This window comes from Brassica rapa, chromosome A02 (assembly GCF_000309985.2).
Source record: "Brassica rapa cultivar Chiifu-401-42 chromosome A02, CAAS_Brap_v3.01, whole genome shotgun sequence".
Lineage (NCBI taxonomy): Eukaryota > Viridiplantae > Streptophyta > Magnoliopsida > Brassicales > Brassicaceae > Brassica > Brassica rapa.
In genome coordinates, this window is record NC_024796.2 from 20990803 (window position 1) to 21004874 (window position 14072).

The 14072-nt window shown below is 34.8% G+C and overlaps 1 long non-coding RNA gene across 1 annotated transcript; it reads left to right on the forward strand.

The window, feature by feature from the left end:
* The first annotated feature begins 646 nt into the window (after nt 1-646).
* On the forward strand, nt 647-12614 carry LOC117131857. Its single transcript, XR_004455256.1, has 2 exons — nt 647-1100; nt 1188-12614. It is a non-coding gene; the product is annotated as an uncharacterized LOC117131857 (long non-coding RNA).
* Nucleotides 12615-14072: the final 1458 nt, after the last annotated feature.

Sequence of the window (14072 nt, forward strand, 5' to 3'; positions counted from 1 at the left end):
GGTTGGTTTCTTACCCACTATATTTCCACGATTTTCTACTACCAAATAAGCAGAAATAACAAAAAAAAAGCTGTTTTTCCTTGCATTGTGAAATTGCTCAAGTTCATAAAATTAAAAACAAAATTAAAAAATGTGAAATTGCTCAAGTTCTTTACGTCAAACTATTTTAATACAATATAATTAAAAAAAATGTGAAATTGCTCAAGTTCTTTACGTCACCATATGATTCAGTGAATTTTCCACATCATTATACGAAAATATTATAACCCAGATTATAAATACAAACACTACAATTTCGGATATAATAATAAAATAAAAAACCCCATGATTTCTGAAAAGATAGAACATAAATACTTTTCTGAGTATTTTATTCCTTTAATCACGTAACATCAACACTACTATATTTCCGGAAAAATCTCCACACCTTCCATCTTTACAGAAACTGCACTTATAAATATTGCAGTCTACGCATAACTCCACCACACCTTCAATCTTTACAGAAACTGCACTGCAATTATGGAACTCAGCTTTGTCAATCAAGTTCATCCGTACAGAACTTCCTGGCGTCTACAAGTTAAGGTCCTTCATACTTGGAAGCAGTTCACACCTCTCTCAGGAGAAACCTTGGAAATCGTTTTCTCTGATGCATATGTACGTCTCTAAACTTTCTTATGATTCTTTCTGTTATTTTGTTCTCACTATTCGTAACTACATCTAAATGGCAAACACCTTTCTAAATCATGTTCTCTTATTTATTGTTGCGGAAACAAATGATTCCTAAATACATCTATATTTTAAATTTTTATCTAATCCGTTTATTCTTATTATATTGAAGGGTAACAAGATTCATGCATCATGTAAGAAGACATACTTTGATCGTTTGGAGAATAAAGTACCTGTTGGTGCTTGGAGAAACATTGACAATTTCTTGGTGACTAATAATGGCGGTAGTTACAAGACTACAAATCACCATTACAAGATTGTCTTCATTCCCACCACTGACATCACTCCTTCAACACTGCAAGAGGAAAACATGTTCCTTAGTTTGGTTGACTTTGAAAGCATTCAAAGTGGAAAACTTGATACAACCAACTTAATTGGTTAGTTTAATACATTCATACAAATTTTTACTTCTATATTTTTCTAAAGTGTTTTACGAATCTTACATATGATGTGTACAATATCAGATGTTATTGGACAAGTGTTTGAGTTGGGAGATCTGGAAACTGTGCAGTGTCACGGTAAAGAAAGAAAGAAAATCGAGTTCAGCTTGAGAGACATCAGGTAATATATTAATTTATGTATTTCTTATATCATATATTTTTTTAAGCTATTAATATATGTTTTCAACAGTGATCAAAAGATACCTTGCTGCCTTTGGGGAAAGTTTGCTGAAGCAATACACAGTTTCAGCCAACAATCTGAAGAAGAAATTGTTGTATGCCTAATACGTTTTGCTAAAATCGGGACCTATCGAAGTAATCTCATATCATTTTCTTTTTATATAAAATAATACCGTGTTTATTATTTTTCTTGAATAAGAGCGTTACTGATTTTTTATTACTATTGATAATATGCAGACCAGGTTCAGATATCCAATGCGTTTGATGCATCTCAGGTCGTTTTCAACCCACCAATAAAGGAGACAGATGAGTTTATGAAAAGGTTTTGATAACAGATTAATAAATTAGATAAAGCTCAAGGAATATTATGACAAATCTATGTTAATTTATGTTTTTACAGGGTTGAACCGTCCAATGCTTTGACAACATTTCAATCTGAAAAAGACAAAATTGAGAGGGAATTAAGACGTGATAAGTGGTTGCTTTTCCCTCAGAAAGACATTGCAGAGCTTCTTGCATCATCTCACAAATGCACAGTTATGCAATTTGACATATGTAATATAGTTATCAAAAATTATATTAAAGTAACATTTAACACAAATATGATTAAAACAACACAAACATAAAATTAAAATTAAAAATAAAATAAAACAAAAATATACCCGCCCTTGGAAGGGCGGGTCAGAATCTAGTGGAATGTTAAAGGGGAATAAATGGGGAGAGAGAGAGAGAGAGAGAGAGAGAGAGAGAGAGAGAGAGAGAGAGAGAGAGAGAGAGAGAGAGAGAGAGAGAGAGAGAGAGAGAGAGAGAGAGAGAGAGAGAGGAGAGAGAGAGAGAGAGAGAGAGAGAGAGAGAGAGAGAGAGAGAGAGAGATTACGGAGAATTTACTAAATAAGATTTGCCAAACTTGCTTGTTCTCCAAATTACCATGTAGTAATGGATTTTGTGGAGGAACTGAAATCTCACCATGTAGTAATGGATTTTGTGGAGGAACTGAAATATCATCATCATCGATAGATCTTGCAACCTACCACCAATCTAGGAACTAAAAGTAGAGTTAGCTATAGGAATAAAAAAAGTTCCGGTTTTACAGTATTTTCTTTATAGTGTAAAATTTGGTGTACGATTATAAATGATTTTGCTATATAAATAACGTTTAAAGAAATTATAGTAATATAAGAGACACCCTAAATTTTAACTTGGTATAGTTGTTGATTAGATGATCAGATTAGTTCAACCGATTCACATTATATTTCATTTTCAAAAATATCTTTTAGTTTAAGTTAACTTTTAAAATAACAAAGTCATATTTTTTTTTTACTATTCCAGTAAAAAAATATAGATAACTGATAAAATAAATTTTTATCAAACTATATGTTGAACTTGATGAACCCAGCTTTTATACTGACCCAAATAACCAGTTTTGGTTGGTTTTGCTGGTTTAATTCAAATTTCGGTCTTAAACCAACTCGGATTTAGTTTATTTAACAGTCAAGGTAGGATGGAGGTTTAGTTTGAAAACATTGTCTAAATCATATCTAAAATGAGAAAAAGATCAAACAAATATTCAGTTTATACAGTTTCTCTGAGAAAAGTACAATACTCTACTAAACTTATGAGATCGAGCCAAATTAGATATAAATTTAGTGAATATTATTTTTTTACTTAACAAGCATTTATTTTTAATAGAAATCAAATCGATGTAGTTTCAATAAAATAAGAAAAAGCAACAAAAATCACAGTAACAATATTGAACTTACACAATGTAGCCATAAGAAAGCACAAACACATAATTGATCCAAAAATATATATATTCTTGTTTTGGATGAGACAGTGATTGGTTCAGATTAGTTTTTCCAGGTTTTCAGGTTTATAATGTTAGATATAAATTTAGTCGACATTGATTTTAACTTAATTGTCAATTATTTTAACGTGATTAGAAATCTTAGCAACCCATTTATATTGGGGGAAGTTTTCCAAGTTCAACGTCTTAAGCTCCATTTGGATAGAATTCAGTGCATGTTAGGTTTGATTAATAACACTTGGGGTTCATATATAATTTTTACTCATTCCAAAAATCATAATGTAACTCATTCCAAAATTCATAGTGTAACCATACTAATTTTTAGATAATATGAAATTAAGTATTTGAGTATACTCATTTAGATTTCAAAAGCTTATTTCAAAAAATAATTTGGATCTTCATATCAGGTTATTTAAAAAAAAATCAGGTTTCAATTCTAGGTAACCTATATGGATTCTGTTAATAATACCTCCATTTTCAAATGTGTTTTATATCATCCTACAAGATTCTTTCAGGTATTTTTACATCTTGGATCAGGTACAAATTCATTTCTTTTAGTTTGGTTTGGTTTTTCTTTTCTTTTTAATGTAAATTTTGTCGGTTTTTCATTTTTTTTAAACGATGAAATTTTTATTTATTTTAAAGATTAACGTTAAATGAAAATTCATATTGACTACATATATATATATATTTGGCTTGATCAACACAAGTTTATTAAAATTTCAGATTAATGAAGTGTTTTGTGGTTATTTTGGGAAAACTCTAAAATTCAATATATTTTTTATAATATTTTCTCTATCTATAATAAATTGTAGGAACAAATTTAGCAGCAGTAACATAAATATCTTCGTTTTTTACCTTCTGAATTTCATCAAAATTTTATGTCCAAAAGCTCCCTAAGAACCTTCCCACCGAAGGAACCGTTAGAAGAACCGGCTTTCATTGACAAAGAGTTCAACGATCCATGAATGATGTCCATTAGTCACATAAGAGTGAACCAATATTTGTATTGTTACACTTTGAGCAATGAAAGACGCTCATCTATTCTCTTCAAATTTAACCGCCATGAGCTGATACTCCCCCATCAAGTTTAGCTTCAGCTTAATATCCTCACCATGATGCCTAAACGCAGGCTAATCATGAGGTTTTCCTATTGCACAAAACATCTCTTTAAAATCACCAGCAAAAATAATTTTATTGAGATGCAAGCTGATCATGCTCTTCATTGGCCATAGAACTTTTTTTAACCTAGCCTCATACTTTCTGAGAACATTTGAGAAAGCTCGCCTACTATGGATTAGAAAAACACCGCTATGATTCCGAACCACCCAAGCTGTCCCCAGTAGTCTCTTATCCTTGTCCCAATAAAATGCCACATTACACATCAACCACCCTTGATGTGGAAGTCTCCAATGACTTATGTTTTGATCCTTTATTTTATCCACTTCGTTTGACACTTCTCTCTCCACTAACTGAGCTAAGAACCATTCTACTGATTCATTTTTGGCCTTAATTTGAATCTCCATTGATGACCATATTTTGCCATTAAACAAGAAATCATATTTACTCTTCCATATAAACCACAACAGCCACAGCCAAGCTCTTTTGTCATCCATCTTCTCAACGACGACATATTTTAAATTTAAAAGGTAGTTGATGTTAGTGAAGACGTTGGCTTCCTGAAAACCATTTTCTGGTTGAGGAATTCCAGAGAGAGCCCAAACCTGTCTTTTTTCTGAGCATTTAAAAAGCGTGTGATGAATTGATTCTCCATCCAGTCCACACAACTGACATCTTTCATCCACCTTCATTCCTTTAGCACTAATTAAGTCCGAAACAGGCAGTGCGTCACTCAGCATTTTCCATACGAAAATTCTGATGCTGGGAGCCGTATGTATCTTCCACACCTTCTCATTTATAATGTTCAGAGAAGGAAGAGCAAGAACTTCAGACTAATAAGTTTAAATCTTCGATTCACGAGCCAGCCAGCAAGCGGATTTCACTGACAGATTACCAATTCTATTATGTTTCCAGGACAAGGAATCCACTCGAGAAATAACCGGCTGCTTGGCTATGATCATTTTGATGTCACCTGGAAAAAAAAAATTCCTGAAGCGCCTGAATATTACATATTCTTATAGTAGAGTCAATGAGTGAACTAGCCATCAGATTCAAATCAAATAGATAATTCTGAATCCAAGGCTTTCTCATGCCTAGATCAGGGTCCTCCACCCACTTATCATTCTACACACTCGTGTTTGACTATTCCCTACCTACAATTTTAGCCTTTTTGGAGTAATTCTCTATCGAAGATGAGGCTTCTCCATGCGAAGGACGGTCTTTCACCTTCCGAAGCTGTCTATAACTCATAATGAAGGTAGTGTCTACTCTTTGTAAATATTGCCAAGAAACACTCAAGTTGGTTAATGAGTTTCCACCCTTGCTTTTCCAATAAAACTTAGTTGAAGCTTTCAAGATCTTTGAATCCCGCTCCTCCTAAATTCTTTGGTAAACACAATATTTCCCGTGAGACCCTATATATCTTTTTGTGGTGAGATTTTGAACTCCACCAGTAGTTTTCTATCAAGCTAGAGAGTTTGGCAATGATAGTTTTGGGAAATCTGAAACAGGACATGGCGAAGACAGGGAGAGCTGATGCCGTTTTTTCAAGAGAATATCCTTACCTCCCTGCGATAACTTGTGTAAACAAGCTATCCAAACGACATTGAGTATGATATTTAAGGTACGATAGCAATTCCGCTTTTGATTCTGAGAACCATTCACGGAGTCCTAGGTATTTATTGGTTCCACTTTCATTATACCTTCATTATACCTATAATGGCATGTAGTTCAGCTTGCTCGTTTGCAAGAATCAACTCTCTGAAGTTATAGAATTTCCGTAAGTTAATGCACTGCCATGTTGCTTCTCCATAAATCTTCAGAATCCTTTGGACATTCTTGCATTGTGCTACTGAATCTTTGCAGAGACACATGCTCTAATTAGAGAAGAATAAATTTTGAACAGAAGGACCTGATTTCGAAAAACTCATTCCACTCAAAATATTAGTTCTTTCAGCCATGTTCAACATGTATGATAGGCCTTATGTGCAGAAAAAGAAGAGGAACGGAGACAAAGGGTCTCCTTGGCGAATACTTCTTCTCGGTGATATTAGACCAAACGGCTGGTCATTAATTAGAACAGTAAAGGAGGCTGAAGACACACACATCATTATCCAAGTAATCGTCTGCTAATCGAATCCTAAATCCTTCATCGGAGCTCTCAAATAACTCCATTCCACACGGTCATATGCCTTAGACATATCAATTTTCACCGCCATAAACTCCTATGCCACCAGTGAATGGGTTTTAAGAGCATGAACTGCCTTGTGGGATATTAAGATGTTATCATGACTCAACCTTTCACTGATGAAGGCCGATTGATTAACTGAGACAAACTCATTTAAGAATGGTTGCAATCGCTTAAACAAACTTCGACACTGTTTTATACAACACCTAGCATATAGTAATAGGTCTTAAGTCTGTCATGTTTTCTGGGTTTCGTATCTTGGGAAGCAAGTACAAGTAAGTAAAGTTCCACTCATCTGGTAAAGTCACCTTTTCGAAAACATCTTAAAATCTCTTTTGTTACAGTCTTTCCAATGGTGGGCCAAAACTTTTAAAAGAAAAGCCTTGCCATGCCGCCTCGGCCTGAGCACTCTTTTCTTTAACGGAAAAGATAGTGTCTTTTACTTCTTCCTTAGAGACCTCACACGTTAGACGCTTATTCATAACCCGAAAACTTCAGTCTCGTACTCTAAAATATAGGTTCATAAGGAGGGTTCGAGGTTGCGAAGAACTTCTAGAAATACTCAATGGCCACTTCCACCTTCGCAGCAGCCGACCATTTGTTATGGCCATTCTTATCTTTGAGTTTAAATGGAGTCTTGATCTGTTTGCCTCGACTGAGGAGTAAAAATTTTTACAATTTCTATCACTAAACTTGAGCCGTTTCTCTCTACATTTTCGCCTCTTACACATCTCCTCTTCCTTGTAATCAGCTCTTTTTATGCTTGATATATTAAAGATTTTACCCACTTTTAGCCATGATATAAGTGTTTTAGGATATAATTATTCTGTTTTAGAGTCTTTTTAGCATATTTACAGGTTCAAGAGTGTTTTGGAAGAAAATGCTTATTTTGGTGCATTTAGAGATAAAATAAGAGGAAACCCGTAGCTGACCATTGAACCAGTCCGGAGGTCAATTTTCGGAGACAAACATCGATCGATGCACATCATGTACCGTCGATCAACAGCAAAGCGCGCAAAACCCGACTAGGTTTCTACCCGACTTAAATCCCAAGTCACACACATTTACAGAAATACCCCTAGCCGATTTTAACTTGATATTTATGTGCTATGCCTGTTCTAGGCAACACAAGCTTTTCATAATTTTTACTTTTCACAGCAAATAATACTTAGGGTTTTTAGTAGTTTGGAGAGATGATTCAAGAATCCTTCAGAGATTTGTATTGGAACTCTAGTATTTCTAATTTTATTAAGTTTATGTAATTTATTCAGTTATCTATTATGATTTACTTTGCTATGTCTGAGTAATTCATCTGTTAGATTTAGGGTTCAAATAGGTTATGAGGGATTTTCCCAAAATATAGAATTGCTAAGGTGATAAATATCCTTCAAGGAAATGTTGTTAATGCTTGTGTTCTAGAGTAGCAAACTAGAACCTTGACTTAGGATTGTGGACAACTACGACGGTAGGTTCTGCACTAGAGCCTATGCAAGTTGATAAGGCTATTGAAAGAAGGACCTTAAGGAGAAGGAAGGAAAAGGTTTCTAAGCATCTTAAGAGAGGAGGCAATGACAAAGAGATGGATAGTTTTACAGAGAGGATTGTATCCCAATGGACAAGCCATTTGAGGAGGCTTACTTTACCCACAAGTTGTGGATGTTCTTCAGAGAGACTAAGAGACTGAATAAGACATTAGGAGAATGTTCCACTATGTCAGAGAAGATGAGGCAGAGGATTACACTGAAGAAGAAGAGTGATCCAAGAAAGTTTGTAGTAGCATGCTTGATAGGAGGCATTGATTACCCTAGTGCGCTCTGCAACACAGGTTCTTCAGTCAACATTCTACCAAAGGTGATGGCAGACCATCTAGGTCTGAAGATAGAGTCTTCAGAGGATTCATTCACTTTTGTGGACTGTTTTCAGAGGAACTCAGGAGGAATCATCAGAAACCTTGAAGTGCATATTGGTAATGTCCTAATTCCAATAGACTTTCATGTCCTGGACATCAAGCTCAACTGGAATTCTTCTCTACTACTTGGGAGAGCCTTCATGGCTACTGTAGGAGTAGTTTGCGACATGCAGACCAACAAGTTGTGTCTGACACTTGTAGACCCTACTATCTATTATGATCCAGTGTCAAGACACAGACGGGATACATGGAGATTGGAGATGATCCAGGATTAATTACAGTTTGTTACTGCGACCCAGAAGCTGAAGTTGAATCGGACCATGAAACATCGATCGACACTCAACCTGAAGCGTCGCTCGACAAGAAGACTGAAGCGACGATCGACAAAGCCTTGGAAGCGCCGATCGACAGTCACTCTGCGAACGAGATAGACGACTTTCCAAAAGGTTCTATCAACAGATGGGAGAATAATTACTACCAACCTAGCTTCGCAATTCAGACAGCTACACCTTCCAAAGGAAGATTAGTGAAAAGGAGCATGATTAGTACGATGAGGACTACAGAGAAGAGGAGATCATTGAGTATTGTGTCCTTACCATGGAAGAGGCAAGAGTTCTCAAGACTTCCCATGAGACCAGGGTAGAGACATCGATCGACGGAAACCACAAACCATCAATCGATGCTTATCACGAGACAGAGTCAGATGCAAGAGCAAAAGATGATGCAGATTTTGGTTACCTCAGACCAAATGAGTGGTATTTTCAGAGATTCAGAAGGACAAGCATGTGCTCTGGATTCACGAGTTATACACATCTCTAAAGACGTTGCTGAAATTCTTGCAAAGGCTAGTGGAACATGAAACCTTTTCAGCCAGCAAGACAAAAGAGAGGATCCAGCATCAATCGATAGGACATGTCAACCATCGATCGACAGTCTTTACGAGTATGGACAGAGAGCTTATAATCATAGCGGCAGCAGAAGATTCCAATGGGAACAAAGAGATGAATACTGAATATACAGAGACGAGCATGGAAATGCTCGATCTGTAGAAGGCAGAATCATTCATGTGTCAAGGGAAGACATCAGGGAGATTTTGGAAAGAGCTGCAATGGATGGATACACTCATATATGTCTACCAAAATATGCAGAGAAATTAACCAGAACCATGCCAAAGCCAGACACTTACAACAGAGCAGAGATTGATGACATGGTACATGGGAACTACAGAGCCCAGGAGATGTCAATGAATGACTACTACAGGAGACTCAATGAAGTCTACTACCCAATCAACAAAAATATTACCAGGTTGACTACACACATGAATGAGCTGAAAGAGGAGATAGACATAATTCGGAGACAGATTGAGATCCGAGCAAAAGAATATCCATCGATCGACGATCACACTCGACCATCGATGGACGCCAACAACGCATCTTTCAGAGAAAGGCTGGTAACAGTGAAGTTGTTAGAAGACAAGCTTGATGAGATTAATTTTTTTTCAAACTTGCTCAAGGAGGAGATTTCCCTGAGAGTTGAGGACATCTTAGAAACAACACATGTCACACTTAGAATGCACCAGGGCTGTATTGGACATCTTGAGAAAAGGATGCATGCTAATGAGGTTGCTAAGGAGATAATGAAAAACCAGTGAAAATAGGAGATGAAGCCATAAGAAGCTTCATATATACATGGTTTCAGATGAGCAGAGAAGATATAGATACTTTTTTTCCAACAATTAGTCACTTACCTCCATACTAGCCAAACAACCTCCAGAGAGTCAAGTTAAATGACTATAACAAAGCACTTAATGGGAGGCAACCCATTGGTAAGATTTACTTAGTTTTATTTTGAATATATTACTGAATTTTTCGTATTTAATTTATCGCAGGTTATATATATATACCAAGGAGACGAGTCCTCAGCACATCCACCGAGGGGACCTAGTCGACATGGATCGATAGTACTACACCGACAACGATCAACAAACACTTTCTTGTGTCGATCAACACTAATATCATCGGGCAGGTATATTGTTCTTCCTTTTTGCATTATGTACTTATGATTTATGTTCTCACCAAACTTCGACTAGATACACACTGGGGACAATGTTATTTTAGTTTGGAGGGGAGGTTTACTGATATTTAGTTTATCTATGAGTTTTATAAAAAGTTCTCAAAAAAATTTCATTGAGTCAATAAGGGGACAATGAACTTTTTCAATTTCACTTATTATCTAACCATTGTCTAGCACCACTCTTAGATTTATTGACTGCATAGTGTATTATAGATACTAAAGTGACCTGCCAAATATTCACACTTGCTGAGAATGTTTGAAGGAACCAAAGCTGACCTCAAACCTAATGAGCCTAATCTTCTTGTCTTGGGGCTTAGTATACAATAGATCGGAATCCTCATGCAAGCCAGGAAGGTCAAATTCTGTGTGTTTCTGATTCCCTTCTCTCTCTCTCTCTTTGGCATCCATAAGAATAAAAGATTGAAATGATTTCCTGCGGTTTGGAAGGGTAAGAGTGTCTCATGCGTCCCCATTATTCTCTCTAATGGAATTATCACACACAGTTGGAAGTGAGGGGTAGGAGTGTCTCTTGTGACCCCATTATTCGCCTACCCTTTTCAAAGAAAAAAGGAAGAGAAAAATAGATGAATAAGATGGACTGTATCAGCATCATTGTTCATTGGAATTGAGATTCAGAGAAGAGGGAAAGAGGGAAGAAAGAGATCAAATAAGACTACATGTGTGTTCAGAAACTTGCTTGAGTAAGAGTCCATGCGTCTTTTGTATACTTCCAAGGTAAAGCCTACACTTTTATATATGTAATAAAAGAGGTCAGTAGAGGGGTTAGTCAGACAATATTAGCTAATTTGCTGGTTAGATAGATTTGGTTGCTAAGTTAAGATAAGGTATATAGAATATCTCTAAAGTTGGAATTGATTTGATTTGGCCTGCAACATAGTAGAGGTGATGATAGTGAGTTCTTAAATTGTGTGAGTCTCTGCTGTTTTCAAACCTCTTTCATAAAGACTACTCTATGTTTTGCTTGAGGACAAGCAAAAGGGTAAGTCTGGCAGAGTTGATATACCATGGATTTTACCCACTTTTAGCCATGGTATATAAGTGTTTTATGGTATAATTATTTTGTTTTGAAGTATTTTTAGCATAATTACAGGTTCATGAGTGTTTTGGAGGAAAGTGGTGATTTTGGTGCATTTTATAGATAAAATGAGAGGAAGTCCCGTAACTCACTATCGAACCAGTCCGGAGGTCAACATTCAGAGACAAACATCGATCGATGTACATCATGTGCCGTCGACCGACAGCGAAGCGCGAAAGACCCGACTAGGTTTCCAGCCGACTTAAATCTCAAGTCACACACATTTACATAAATACCCCTGGCCGATTTTAACCTAATATTTATGTGCTAAGTCATTGTTCTAGGAGACACACGCTTTTTTATACATTCTACTTTTCACAGCAAACAATACTTAGGGTTTTTAGTAGTTTGGATAGAAGATGCAAGACTCCTTAAGATATTTGTATTGGAACTCCAGTATTTCTAATTCTATTATATTTATGCAATTTATTCAGTTATCTATTATGATTTACTTTGCTATGTCTGAGTAATTCATCTGTTAGATTTAGAGTTCAAATAGGTTATGAGGGATTAGCCCAAAATAGGCTAGGATTGTTTAGAAACAAACGCTGATCTATACATTACTAGCGAACCTATCGATCAACTCATTAAAGCCCGTCTAAGGAAACATCGATCGACGCTAATCTCATAGCATCGATCGACATTCGATCTGTATCAACAAGCAGAAGCAGAGATATTGGACTTAGTCAAAACATAAGACTCACATGTGAAAGCTAGATATCCTTACACTAGAATTCGAGTTCTAAGATTGACAACATAAGTATTCTATACATCTATAATCTTGATTACCTGAATAAAAACCTTAGATCTAGGGCTTTCTAATAATTGTTTACAAACCTCAAACCAATCAACTGCGCAACTGCCTTGTTCGCCTTGTTTGCTTATTTACTGATTTCATAATTTATCTAACTTAATCACTGCTGATTAGGATATACTGTGTATCTTAACTCTTTGTGGATTCGAGTCCTAAATACTACAACTGAACCTCTTATTTGAGAGAGTAAAAATTACTACTTAAGGTAATTTGAGTAATATCAATATTGTTTATAACGAATCAACACGGATAAGATTTTGATTGAAATCATCCAAGTCTTTGTTGAAGTAAGTTAATCATGTCCTTGGCATTGAAGCATTGTTTCCGCTTCCAAGCACTGACAACTCTTCAGCAATTTTTTTTATTTTAAATGCCACACAGCCACGTACCATTACAGATTTGTATAGAATTTACAAAATAATAATTCCATTACATATCTTCCTAAAATTAAAATAAAATAAAAGAGAGAATGCACTAAAGTTTTCAAATAAAAAGTTCATAGATTCTCTTTTGTATAAGTTATTTTTTAAAAAGAAAAAGAAAATCAAATGATTTAATTAATTTACATTAGAATAATAATATTTTGTTTGTTTTTTCTGACACTGAATAACACATTACATCGTCGTATAATCTTTAATTCTATTATATATTTTGTTTGCTAAGAAATATATTTGAAATTATCTCCAATAAGAGTGCTCTTAGTTCCACAAAATTTATTTTCTGACCACTTATTTTTCCATTATACTAATGAAATCCTCTAATATACAAATATTGTGGTAATGATTGATAACCGTGGTGTGGGGCGTAATTGCATTAGAAAGTGCGTAATTGAGCAAGTGTCACCAATCATGCATATCAGTTGAAAAACGCAGTTTACAAAAAAAAAACAAAAGGTAACACACTACATTTTTATACATGCACTTCTTTTGAATAACGTACTACATAGTTCACCAACCAAATAGATGTGGCTTTACATAATTAATATCTGAGTTTGATATATTTATACATGTTTTTAATTTTAATAAAATATTTATCTATATAAATCTATTTAATTTAAGTAAAAATATTAAAAATATAACAATATTTTTTAACTTTTTCAAAAGAATTTTAGTATTTAAATTTATTTTAACAAGAATATATATATATATATACACATTAGAATTTTTTCATATTAATTTAAATATTTTAACAGTATAAAAATAATTGTGACATTATCACTAATCGAACAAAATTAATTTCTACTTGTATTAATATATTTAGTTTATATTATTTTATATCACTACCGCATTATTTTTTTTTTATCAAAACTGCACTTTTTTTTTATCAAATCCATATTTATTCTGTAATCCACATGAACCACATTTTTTTTAAATGAATGCTATATTTATTCATCAAAACATATTTGTACATCAAGTGAAACCTTGTTTTTAAAAAGAGACTACTCCTATAACTTTACAGCTTCCAAAACTCCTAAACGGCCTAAGATATTTATAGTCTTGTACCGAACAAGAGCTTTAACACTTCTTCAAGTCCCTTAACTCTTTTCCCCTGCACTAAACTGAGCTTATTTCGGATAGTTTTGTCAATGAACTTGATCAAGATATTCAGTGGCATAGGTTGATCTCCATGACGCTGCTTGTTTTTCATGCTACCCGAGATCAACCGAACAATAGCCTCACAGTTAAATTGTGCTGCACTTTAATTCTACGCCTCTTATATTATTAAA